Here is a 12,073-nt window from a genome sequence, read left to right on the forward strand (position 1 = left end):
GAAGCCGATCAGGGTTGGGGGGAGGTCAAGCAGCTACGGCTTGCAACAAGGAGGTGAGGTAGCTCCGAGGTAGACGCGGAAGAAGGCAAGACGGCAAAGGCGACGACGGCAACCTATAAATCCATCCGAGGAAGGAATGGAGAGAATTTTAGGGAGATAATTGCATCTATCATCCTGGAAGTTGGCGGCGAGCTCCAATCCAGTCCAGGAAGTTGAGACCTGCTTCGATACGATCCTCATACACGGAAATACGTCACCAATACGGTCCTGGTACTTGGAGTTGCAGTCCCCGCTCTACGCGGCATCTACTTATCACGAATACCCCCGTATGACACGTCACCGCGTGGCCCACCCGTCAGCTGAGACCCACCTGTAAGTGCGGAGTGGATAAGAGTAGGTGAGCCAGTTCGAGGGGGAAAATCCCCAGATCCAACCCGCAACCCCCTCCGGTGATGAGTAGCTCGAGCGTGGAGAGCGAAGACGGCCGAAGTATGGCGGCGGTGGTCGTCGGCGGTGATGGATCCAGCCGCAACTTGCTAGATAGGGCTTACCCACATGAGGTTTGGCGTCATGGTGGGCCCTGTCTCCGTCCAGAGAGGAGTCGTGTCCTGCTGGCACGGACGCCATCGATGGATGCGCTGGAGGCTCGCTACCGCCAGTTCGTTCTTCTCGCCAGTGCGCTTGGAGACGGCGAGGAGGTTGTGACACCGGCGGCTCTCCTGGCCAGCATCGAGGCATGCTGTGGCGTCCTGCCGTCGGAGGTGAGCATCCGGGTAGCGTGCCCCCCGCATGACTTGTGGCTGTTTTTCTCAACGGAGGAGAAGTGTTCGCTGGTGCTACAATCATTAATGAAGTTCAAGTGTTGCCGCCGGTGGATCCAATTTCACCGCTGGGTCAGAGAGATTCTACCCACTCCGGCTGGTCTGGAGTACAAGACGAAGTTAAGTTTCGAAGGGCTTCCAGATCAAGCTTGGTCGATGCAGTCAGTTATAGGTGTTCTGAAGGATTTGGGTGCTGACCTGATAGAGATGATACCGCCAAAGAACCGACGGGAGCTGGAGGTAACTGCGTGGCTCCGTGACCCATCCAAAGTGGCCAAGTTGCTGGACGTGAAGATACCGGAGCCTAAGCTTGCGCTGTGTACACATCCTCCTCCAGAATCTCTTGATGAGTTTGTCGCGCGTGAAGAAGCGTCGTCGTACGGGCCTTCCTCGCCGAAGAAGAAGAAGAAGACGCTAGTGTATCCTGTCATCTATCACTTGAAAGAGGTTGTTGATCGTGGTCCTCTGCTTGCCGAAGACCTGCCGGATGAATGGCTGCCAAACGAAGGGGAGGACCTGACTCGCACACACAAATTCAGCATTGTGCTTTGCAAAATCGACGGCAACGTCGATTGATGTATGTTGTAGTTTCTGTAGGCTATCTATGTTGTTCAGTTTATCATCAATGTAGTGCATCTGGAATGTACTCGTATGTTGTAGTTTCTGTACTGCTATCTATCTTTTGTGAACCTGGAATGTAATTCACTGATTATGTACTGGTATGTTGCAATGTGATCATTGTTATGAAAATGAAAATGATTGTTATGTTGCAATCTGTAACACATGAGAGACAAGAGACAACTTAGTGCATCTAACATGTTCACAAAATGTACCTATTCTGGCCCTTGATCCTCTGGCACATGCTTATGATTGGCATCTCCCCGGCCTCCAGAATGCACCTATTGAATACTTCACAATTGTTATTCAGCAAGACATCAAACTTTGGGAAATCATTTTGGTAAGCCCTAACCCATGTTTTTGGATCCAACTCATCCAGCCAATCATGGGCCTCTTTGCTGAGCACTAACATATGGTTCATATTTTCCCTAAACCTCCCCTCTGTAGTGCTTCTAGCACATTTCCGAAGCTGGTTCTTTAAGGCCTCTCCTTTGAAGTTCTTGTTGAAATTCTGCCATAAATGCCTGACATAGAATCTGTGTGGTGAAAGAGGGAACAATTCCTTTACTGCCTTAATTAAACCCTGCAAACACATTTCAAACATTAGAAACTTACTAAGCTTGTCACACATTAGAAACATTTCAAACATTACCTTTTGCTTGTCAGACATGATGGTCCAAAGTTATGTGTTATTTATGCCAAGATCTTCTTTCGGTGCAGTCAAAAACCACCTCCAGGATTTTGTGTCTTCACTTTGCACTACTGCATGAGCCACTGGGAATATGCAATCATTTGGGTCCATCCCAACTTCACTTAATAGAACACCACCATATTGTGTCTTCAAGTGCCAACCATCTAGGAAAATAATAGGTCTACAAGCAGATAAGAACCCCCTCTTGCATGCATCAAATGAGAAGTAACATTTCTGAAACTGCCCCTCATCTGAAAGCTCAACAAAGAAAGTACTTCCAGGATTTGATCTCCTCGGCTCATTTGCATAGTCCCACAACAAGCTGTATTGTTTAATCTCATCTCCATATATAATATCATATGCAATCTTCCTAGCTCTCCCAAGCTTTCCCCTTTTAATTGTCATGTTCCAATCTTCTTGCACAAAACCTGCTAAGGCCTTTAGTGAAATCTTCTCACATGCCCTAATCTTGTCCACATATTTTGAAGCAATGTACCTAGCTGTAAAGGCTGTCACTTGCCACTTCTTCTCACAAGTGTGCTAACCATTGAATGTCTTCACCATAACTGCATTTGTCCTATTGTCCCAAGATGCATATAAATACCATGGGCAACCTTTTTCACACTTAGCACAAAGCCTTATTCTGTCATTCTTTGGGAATTTGATGTTCACCCTCTCTTTGCAACTGTACTCTCTGACTGCTTTCCTCAAAAGCTCCACTGAAGAGAACAATTGGCCTGCATGGAACTTAGGCTCATGCATGTCTGGAGCTGTAAAAGGTTTGAAATTGAATTTTATTTCATCTTCATCAGAATTTGGACCATCCAATTCCTCTTCTTCAGAGTTGCAATCTTCAACCACCTTCTTCCCTTTCTTGTCTTGAACTGGATGCAGCTGCTCCTGCAACAAATCTTCATCCCCATCCTCCAAGTCATAATCACTGTCAATAATCTCAGGAATATAATCACTGTCACCTGATTCTGAATCTGCATATTGTTCTTCCTCCTCTTCCAACTTCTGTGCTCTTGGTCTCAGTCTCAGAATGAATTGGTCCTGAGAGATCTCTGCATGACTCTGAATTTCATGAGTTTCATCCACAACACTACAAGATGTGTAGCTTTCATTTCCACTGCTTGGCTTATTCATGGGACTGAAAACAGTAGGAAATTCTGCTACTGGATTAGCCACAACATCGTCCCATTTAGAACCTCCACCAGAAATATGGCTATCCAAATGATCAAGATATATCATTTGGAAACTATGGCCTATATTGATCTGAAGATACATAGCATCTAAGTCAACATCATTGGACAACAAAGTTTCAACACCTTCATTAATCTGACAACTAGGGGGCAGCCAATAGATATTAATTCTTCCTTCCTTTTCATAACCCAAGTGCTCAACTATTTCTTCAAACATACTGTAGTATGCCAGTTCCACATGACAATAATCATAACAAACCTTCTTGCCATCCAAATAGCACCTATTCATCCCACTACCAAAGAAAAACCCACCATGAATCACTTCGAAAGTGAAATACCCACTCTCCTTCGCTGCAAAACATTCAGTAAAAGCTCAAACCCTAGCACAAATCCTCACGAACGGCAGCAAATCGACATGTACAAATCACATACATTGTGCATTGGACCTAATCGACACAATGCAGGTTATTGGGCCAAAAAACGCAGCACATTAAGCTCAAACCCTAGCACAAATCCTCATACCGTAGGTTGGAGCCGCCTCGCCGTCGGGCCGCCGTCGAGGGGCCTTCATCGTTGACGAACTCCGGCCCATGGGTTGCGGCGCCGTCGCTGTCGCTTTCTCCACTGTAGGAACTACCATCGAAATGCCTGCTCGCCGTTCATCCGCCGCCGTGCCTGCTCGTCGTCGTTCGCCTCTCGCTGTGAATCGGGGAAGACAGGAAAGGGGATCGAGAACAGACAACGAGCTGAGTGGGTGGGGTCTCAGCTGACGGGTGGGGTCTCAGCTGGCGGGTGGGCCACGCGATGACATGTCATACGGGGGTATTCGTGATAAGTAGATGCCGCGTAGAGCGGGGACTGCAACTCCAGGTACCAGGACCGTATTGGTGACGTATTTCCGTGTATGAGGATCGTATCGAAGCAGTTCTCAACTTCCTGGACTGTATTGAAGCTCGCCGCCAACTTCCAGGATGACAGATGCAATTATCTCGAATTTTAGGAGAGGAAAGGGATCGCGTGAATGGGCAGAGAAGGAGGTCGACGTTTTACCTTGCATGGCATGGTCGACAGTGCTCCGAGGGGTTCGCTTTTCCATCTGAGGGAGGTGTTACCTCGGTACAAATAAATCGCCATGTGCTCTCACTGGTCGCCCTTCATGCGTAGTTTAATGTGTTTGATTTCAAACGGACGTGGCCGGACACGTGCCTTGGAGTTGCCCTAAAGCTTTGTGTTTAAAAAAAATCATGGAGTAGGAAGCGCGTCCGGTTGGCAGTCTTGACCAAACGGCCCGGCCCGGCCCAACACGCCTGGGCCCGATTATTAGTCGGGCCGGGCCGTGCCGGCCCACCGGTGCAGCCTCCCGGTCCAGGCACGACACGGAGGCTATACGGGCCGGCCCGTAGGCACGCCAGGCCCGCTAGCCTGCTAGTTTTTTTTAATATTTTAGGCTGTTATTTTGCCTGATTTTGATCTGTTAGGTTGTTGTTTGGGCCAACTTTAATATATTAGGCTATGTTTTGTGCCAATTTTGATATATTAAGATATTTTTTATTATATATATATATAAAAAATAAATAAAAAAATAGTAAACGAGTCGTGGCGTGGCCAGCCCTCAGGCCCAGGCAAGCTGCGTGCCTGGTACGGCCCGATTAGTCCGTGACGTGCGTGGCTGGTATGCTTTGGGGCCGGCACAGAAAGCACGCCCGTTTGACCAGCTTTGCCGGTTGGTGTGGGCGGCAGCGGCATTTGCGCCGCACGTTTGTCCACGTGGATCCAGACCATGCATGCCAGGACGAAATGGGTGGGCCGCGTTGTCGGCAGGCCCTGGGCGCGCGGCGCGGCTACTTGTAGACTGATGTGACCGCTGAGCAAATGCATCCCGATCCCGATCCCGATCCCGATCTACTCCCGTCCCCTGCTTCACTTCAGTCTGCGCTACGGCGACGACGGCAGATCTCGTCGGCGCTAGCACCACCAGCGGCAGCGCCGAAGGTTAGCTCTCGCCTTCTCCTCGTACACTTCTGTAGGATCGGCGAAGATCCTCTCGCTCCCGATCTATGCTCTTCTTCTCCTTTTCCACTTCCTTCTCCTTTTCGGCGTCCATTTCTTGCGGTTCTGATCTGGATCCATGCTCTGCAGATCTCGATCTGTTGTCACGAGGTGAGATCGCCGTCTTCCCGTCAACTTACAACCACATCCGGCGTCGGCAAAGCGTGCTATTTCCTCCGGCTTGATCTGATGACAGACATCGATAAGCGATTTCCTCCGGTTGGATCTGGCATCGACAAGCGTGCTGTTTCCTCCGGCTTGATCTGGCATCGATCTGGAATCGCATCTACTCTTTGACCTTCCCCGCTCCAGATTTATCCACCGCATCGACCCGGGCTCTCCCTCCGAGCACCTCCCGACTGCAAGGTAAGATCCTCACGAGCTCCTCCTTCAGATGTTGCTGGTTCAACACGAAAGTATCTTTCCGTACCTGCTGCATTTCTTTGCTTGGTTATAGTGGTGTCTCATACTTCCTGCTTGAACATAGTAGTATTTCTTTGCTTGACTGCTGTGAAGTTATTGTTTTTAGTGATAAACTGCTTGTGAAGTTGTGGATCTTACTGTATTTCCTTCTATTATGGAAAATCGGATGCCCTTTAATTGTTATAATCTCTTAAACTGGAGGTGATGCTGTTGGTCAGCTCACAGTTCGAAGTGTTTGGTTCTTGTTCGTTTCCGGCCTAGATTAGTTGATTACTGGTGTGTATGTGCTGGAGGTGCTTATTTTCATTTTGGCTGGCATATTCTCCTTTTACATGCATATTACGGCATTTAATTACCAATTTGTTGGACAGTTCTATGAATGTTACTGACGAGGAACAGTTGCGCTATGCGGTGTAGTGTCTTGCATGTGCAGGGTTTGGATACAGCAGGGCTCAAAATTGACGCATCTGTCAGTTAGCAGAGCACAATGCTTAAACTCTTGGTAGTTAGGAATTAGCAGCGGCGCTTTCCAAGTTCCTTTCCTAGCCACCTGTATCTGGCACATGTCCAGACTAATACATCACCATGTAGCAGCATGTGATTAAATTTGTAGCGGTGTGGAAAAATGATTAGTTCATGAGCCAATAAGCTTCAGATTCATCTTGTTCTATTGGAACATCTTAGTAGCCAGAGGAAAATAAAGCATAATGCTGTTCTTCAGAAAACGCGATTTGAAAACTAGCCGTCTCTGTAAAACCATGCTATCTTTCTATTTCTATGTTTCCTGATCCGGATGTGAATTTGTGATGTGCAGAACTGAATCTATTCTTCAGTAGTTTATAACGGGGCGTTATTGCAAAGGATACTGCTAATTGGAGCTGGAGAGTTGCTATCCAGGGTATTCTTCTTCCTTCAGGTTTTCACATGTGTACTGTTGCTTCTGCGAAGCAAACAACTTCAGATTTTGCTCATTCTTAAAGCTTGATGTGCGTTTTGCAGAGCTTGTTTTACTCTCCACATGTTCCATCGACTGCAAAGGGCATTGCAAGTTGGAGATGAGCATCCTGAATGAAGAACAACTGATTGATGAGGTCAAGAAGTCAAATGAAGAATAATTGAAGAGGATCTCAATTATTGACATTGGCGGGTTGTGCAAGACAACCTTCGTCAAAACGGTTTATAACAAGTCAAAGCCTGTTTGATTGTTTCTTTTGTCCATGTTGGTCAAAATCCTGATTTGAAGAAAATTTTGAAACACATTCTTTATGGCTTTGATAAACGCAAAATTTTGAACATATATTGCAAAAGATAAAGGATACTCATTGACCAACTCAGAGTTTCTAATGGACAAAAGGTACGTGCACATAGTAAACGTCTATTTTATTTAGAAGTGAATCAAATGGCTATGAAATGTCTTTTCTTAATCTCTTAAGCACATTACTTTTTTTTAATGATGACATAGTTCATAAAATGGATCTCTTTCAAATAAGACTACTAAATAATTTTCTGTAAAAGCATATATATTAAAGCGAGCAATATCGAGAGCTATTTTGAGCAATGTGATTGTGTACCATAGCCATCATTACTATAACTAGTATTTTATTTAGTTAGTAATAACCAAATTGAGCAAGAAAAGATTAGTTCCATTTGCTCAATTTTATGTGTCGTGGGGGTTAAAAAAGATTCTATTTTGAAGGAAATGAAGGGTATATTGTTGCTCAACTGTTATGATTTGCTTCTCGTCTGAAGACTAGTTTATTATATATAATCATATTTTCGAAAGATTGAGAGATTGAGAGAGATTGCAAGCTGATACCCAGTGCAAGGGAACATCATTGATACAACTATAATAATTCTTCCACTTCACGAGTCATTGGACAACTGGGAAATATGTTTAGATATAATAAGCATGTCTTCAGATGAGAAGGCAGATCATAATAGCTGAGCAGTAATATCCTTCTTTTTTTAAATAGCGTCTTTTGTAACCCCACAGCCCACTGAATTGAGCAAGTGCAACAAATCATTCTTTGCTCCATCTGATTATTACTAACCAAAATACTAGCTATAGTAATGATGGCTAATGGTACACCACCACATTTCTTGAAAATAGCTCTTGACACTCCTGCATTTGTTAGGTTCACATTTGTTCTTGCTCATAAATGTTTTTATATAGACAATTATTAGGGAGTCTTATTTAAAATATCTTCCATTTTATGACATGTGTCATCATAGGTAAGAGTGCCATTATCCAAAGACACTGATTTTGTGTGTTTTTATGGTTTTTGACAAGCCATACTTAATACATCTCCGCATTTTTATTATTACATGTCATCAATAATGTTAAGATTACATGTCATTAATAATGTTATGTACCTATGACAATTTTTGAGGATGTTAATTGGCAAATCAGTTTTAGATACAACTAAAAGCGAACTATAGGAATTTAGAAAATCATGGTAAAAATAATTACCAATATCGTGCTAGCTTAGAAAATAAAAGAAGGCAAAAAAAGGATTTAAAAAGAGGAAAAGGACGTACCAAGAGTATCATGAAAGAAGAGATGAAAATAAGACATTTGCTAGCAATTTGATCCTCTTTTATTTAAATGGAACAGAAGGCGAGTACTTTGTGTATGTACCTTTTGTCTATTAGAAATTCACCGAGTTGTTGATGAGTAGTTTTTCATCCCTTGTGATATCATGAATGTCTTCAAACTTTTGCTTATCAAGGCCATAAAGTATGTTCTTTAGAACTTCTGTTCAAATAAGGATTTTGCCTAGCTGGGACAAAGGACACACAATCAAACCAGGCTTTGATCTTGTCATAAACTGTTTTGGCGAGCCCGCCAATGCCAACAATGAAGATTGTCTTCAATTGTTCTTCATTAGATGTCTTGTCCTCATTAAGCAGCTTTTGAGTTCGTTCCTTATGCGGTCAATGCCAACAAGCTCCACCGTATCTTTATACATGGCAACTAGGCGAAGGTGGATGGTAGCCACACTGCCAGTTCCAGGCATGTCAAGGTTAGTATTTGTGACGTTGCGTGTGATTTGAATTAAAGAAGAGCCTGTACAATCATTACTTCCAGTTGCAGCGCGTGGTTGAAAAAAGTTTGAAGGTGTTTATGAAAAGAAGGAAAATAAAGCGACGACACGTGGGGACCTGCCCTTGGGCTGTCAACGAAGCAAGTTTGGTAGGCACACAACACGCTTTTCTTCTCTGGAGGCATGCCCTTCCTCACACCTTCAAGTCCAGAGGAACACGGAGATGAACCTACCAAGCAGTCAGTCAGAAGCTCAAGTTCACCAACCCAGGAAAGATATATAGGAACTAGCAGTATATCATAGGGACGTAATCAAAATAGTGTTTCTTGATTTTGCAGACAGTTCTTGATCGCAGTATCATAATAGCAAAATCTCTGGAAATATTCATGTGTAGATACTGGATAGTATAGATAGGGTAGTGAGCGTGGAAATATTCATGTGTCCCCTTGCTCAGGGCCTGAGCTTGTCATCTGTTACTTCGTAGTATTTCAGGATACTTCCATGACGCCAAATATCTCTGGAAGTCCATTTGCATTGCTTTGCTTCCTCCCCTCCTTTTACTTGCTGCTGCTGTACATGTGCTCTTCAGTCTTGTTCATGTTGTGCTTCCAGATTTTTTTTTTCAATCTCTTTCCATTTTACCATGATCAATTGCATGTGCTCACAGGTAAACGGAGCCTGTAAAAACATTACTTTTTTTAGGGGACTGCTACGCTGCCGTTCGCAGGCCATCGGATTTGATTCGATCCATGAGCTAAACGTCTTTCTGTACTTTGCAACAAAGGTGTTGTTGTGATTTTTTTTATCAACATAGCTTATGTTATGGTATTTTATTTGCAACATAGGTTGTATTGCTGTTTTTTTTGGCAACATAGGTTGTATTGTGGGAATTTTTTTTCACAACATTAGTTGTGTTGTAGAGATTTTTTCCCCCTCCCTGGTCCCAGCCGTAACGGGATCTAGTCCCTGGTCGTTTTGCAATAAGGGCCTAGTTTCAGAGTTCCTTTCTGAAACAATGCACCTGTGGGCACATAGGTATTAGCTTCCGACCATTGAATTAAAGACCGTTGAGGAGATACAGATGACGGACGCTCGTACAGAATCGGTCGGAATCATTTCCCTTTTTTAAGGGCTGAAGGCTGTAAAAACATTACTTGTAGTTTGTTGCAGCGTTTGGTTGAAAAAAAGTTTGAAGTCGTTTATGGAAACAAAGGTTGTCCTGGGATATGATCGGCTTGCGTCTTTTGCTGTTTTTTTTTTTTGAGAAACCAGCAAGGCGCACGCTTCTTTTTGGGGGGTTCAAATAGCCAATCGGCGATGGATCTGTGTGCCTGACGAGGAAACACCCACATCGGCCAAAATGGGCTGAAAGTGTAGTGGCTCGTTTACGTTCTTCTAATTTTTTCCGCAAACATATTCCCTCAATTTTTTTTGCGAAAATATATTTATCAACAAAATATAATAAAAATATTCCTAAAAATATTTATACAAATATACTGATGAAATAAATTAAAATATGTAAGACATATTTCAAAGTATACATATTGGGAGAATATTCACCTTGTGTTGAAATTCTTTTAATGTGTATTTAGAAAATGCCCATATGTTATAAAATCTTTAGTTTCTGTTTATTAAATGTGCAATGTCTATTTAATTTCTTTTCATAGTATATACAAAAGGATTCCCACGTATTTAAAAAAATGTTAGGCATACATTTAAAATAGTCCGCCATTTTAAAAAATCATGTAAACAAAATTAGATTTATAAATGGACATCATACAATAAACATAAAAAAGAAAAAATCCAGCAAAATATGGAAAATATCGAAAGAAAAAAAAATGAAATGAAAAACGCCATGCATAGAACCTTCTAAAATATTTTAAAAACACCATGGAGGACTATATGAAAAAACAGATCCACCTTGAAACAGTCTTTCGTCCCACTTTATATATAAAGCAACAACTAAAAAGGTACACGGTCGAACGATATAAAATGGTGAGTAGCGCTCTTACAAGCCGATCCTGAGATACCGAGAGATACCGAGCACACGTAAACTACGTTACCGGTAACACGCATCGGGCGAGCTAAACACCCTTACACTAGGACCTAACAGACCTAGGCTCCAGGACAACGCCCTCAAAAGGGAGAACGACGCCGAGCGTCGTTGCCACCGAGTCCAACGAACAAAGATCTTCACCCGAAGCCCTGAGACGAGGAGAAGAACCGCAACAATGTCTTTAAGAAAAGCACGACACCCATGGGTGTCGTCGTCGTTGACGCCAAGGCACGAAGCTTTCGCTCGACAACTCACACGTGCCACAACGAGGCCGCCAAGAGGAGGAAGACAATGTTAGATCCCCATATCCGGCTCACGACGCCACCTCTCCAGGAGAGAAAGCACGCCTGAGCTACCCGTCACCCCACCTCCCGTTGCCCTCGCAACCCAGGAAGGGGGCCACCATCATCATAATGCTACCAGTCGGAGAGCAAGCATGCGACCCGCCATCCCTGTCGCGGGATACCGTCGATCGCGCACCTCACTTCTCAAATAACCATGGTAGGAAGAGTGATGCCAGACCATCAACTCCTAGCCCGACATCAGTCCCTGAGTCTGGGTAGATGCCTCCACCGTAGGATGCATCCACACCTACGTCCCCAACTAATACCCAGCGAACTAGAGGGGACACGACTTTGAGACTGCCGCCGGCCGTCGGGGAGCTAGCCCCAAGCCCATGGCCAAGCGAGCTCACCCGACGACATGTCGATTCGTGCACCAACACATCGGTATCACGACCACCACCAACGAGCAACGTACACATCGGTATCACGACCATCACCAACGGGCAACGTACCAACAAGGGAAGCCCGAGCATCCGTGCATGCACATCACGGGTCACTCCCAACCTCTCCTAGCCGAAGCAAAGCTCCGATCCGCCCCGGGCCCGATCTGACCCACCCTAGATCCGGCCCATCCCCGAAATGCGTGCGACCGACACCATTGGTATCCCCATGCCTTGTCGGACCAGATCCGTGAGAAGGAGGCCGACACCGCTGTCCCACGCCGCGTGAAGGAGCCTGGCCGCCGCGCCACCATAGCCCCGCCCGACGCGCTTCGTCGCCCAGTCTCGGAGTTGCCCAGATCGAGCCCACCCCCGAGGCCGAGCACCACCGCCGCCCGTAGCGCCTGCCATCGAAGGGGAATCAGAGGCCACCAGTTCCTGCCGC

At 44.9% G+C, this 12,073-nt stretch overlaps 2 long non-coding RNA genes across 3 annotated transcripts; both read left to right on the top strand.

The window, feature by feature from the left end:
• The first annotated feature begins 5,187 nt into the window (after positions 1-5,187).
• Positions 5,188-8,326, top strand: LOC123411100. The gene is made up of 4 exons (XR_006613192.1): positions 5,188-5,324; positions 5,472-5,747; positions 6,619-6,702; positions 6,804-8,326. It is a non-coding gene; the product is annotated as an uncharacterized LOC123411100 (long non-coding RNA).
• A 360-nt stretch (positions 8,327-8,686) lies between these two features.
• LOC123411164 lies at positions 8,687-9,382 on the top strand. 2 transcript variants are annotated; one of them, XR_006613199.1, is made up of 2 exons: positions 8,687-8,827; positions 8,893-9,382. It is a non-coding gene; the product is annotated as an uncharacterized LOC123411164 (long non-coding RNA). The 2 variants fall into 2 exon arrangements; XR_006613207.1 differs by having other exon boundaries at positions 8,735-8,827; positions 8,899-9,382.
• Positions 9,383-12,073: the final 2,691 nt, after the last annotated feature.

Source organism: Hordeum vulgare, chromosome 1H, assembly GCF_904849725.1.
Source record: "Hordeum vulgare subsp. vulgare chromosome 1H, MorexV3_pseudomolecules_assembly, whole genome shotgun sequence".
NCBI classification, from domain to species: Eukaryota; Viridiplantae; Streptophyta; class Magnoliopsida; order Poales; family Poaceae; genus Hordeum; species Hordeum vulgare.